Source organism: Bombus fervidus, unplaced genomic scaffold (genome assembly GCF_041682495.2).
Source record: "Bombus fervidus isolate BK054 unplaced genomic scaffold, iyBomFerv1 scaffold0054, whole genome shotgun sequence".
Taxonomy (NCBI): domain Eukaryota; kingdom Metazoa; phylum Arthropoda; class Insecta; order Hymenoptera; family Apidae; genus Bombus; species Bombus fervidus.
Genome location: NW_027212617.1, coordinates 60,001 through 61,105, shown reverse-complemented (window position 1 = coordinate 61,105; position 1,105 = coordinate 60,001). Strand labels below are relative to the sequence as shown.

General features: G+C 53.7%; 1 pseudogene; it reads left to right on the top strand.

Annotated features, from left to right (window-relative positions):
- Nucleotides 1-153: 153 nt before the first annotated feature.
- LOC139997313 (large subunit ribosomal RNA) overlaps nucleotides 154-1,105 on the top strand; it is a 4,419-nt pseudogene continuing 3,467 nt past the window's right edge.

The following is a 1,105-nucleotide window of genomic DNA, read 5'->3' as shown; positions in this document are numbered from 1 at the left end:
TTGAGGCGATTCTCGGAGAGAGAAATAAAAATAAAGACCCTCTGTCGCATTGTTATCAAACCGTCTTGCTTTTTCTCGAATCGCGCCCCACATGGCACGAAATTTTTTTTTTCTTTGAAAAAAAAAAATTGTCACCGTGTCGTGACGTTGAAGCGACCTCAGAGTAGGCGAGATCACCCGCTGAATTTAAGCATATTACTAAGCGGAGGAAAAGAAACTAACAAGGATTTCCTTAGTAGCGGCGAGCGAACAGGAATTAGCCCAGCACTGAATCCCCGCGGTTCCGCCGTTGGGAAAATGTAGTGTTCGGGAGGATCCGTTTATCCCGTGACGTCGAACCGCGTCCCAAGTCCATCTTGAATGGGGCCATGTACCCACAGAGGGTGCCAGGCCCGTAGTGACCGGAACGCGTTTTCGGGAGGATCTCTCCTTAGAGTCGGGTTGCTTGAGAGTGCAGCCCTAAGTTGGTGGTAAACTCCATCTAAGGCTAAATACAACCACGAGACCGATAGCGAACAAGTACCGTGAGGGAAAGTTGAAAAGAACTTTGAAGAGAGAGTTTCAAGAGTACGTGAAACCGTTCAGGGGTAAACCTGAGAAACCCAAAAGATCGAATGGGGGAGATTTCCATCGTCGACGGCGTCGGTGATCGTTGGTGAGCGATGCTCCGGGTGGGCCCTTCGTGGTTCCATTGGCGAGGGCACGCCACCTTCGATTCGAACGCTCCGGCGTCGTAGTCGTGCACTTCTCCCCCTAGTAGAACGTCGCGACCCGTTGTGTGTCGGTCTACGGCCCGAGCGGGTGACTGTCGCGTCGCTTTCGGCGCACGCGGCAGACCCTCGGTCGCCCGGCCGACTGCACGACGGTACACTAGACGGTATCGGGCCGCAACCAATCCATTCTCGAATGTGTGTGCGTCTAGACCGCCGCAAGCATCGTCGATCGTTCTCAGTTTTTTACGGAGTTTAATTCCGTGCTGGGGCGTCGGCAGCTGTTGGCTGGCGGATTTCTTGGACTGGCCGAGTCTCTGATTACCGGTCGGCGACGCTATTGCTTTGGGTACTCTCAGGGACCCCGTCTTGAAACACGGACCAAGGAGTCTAAC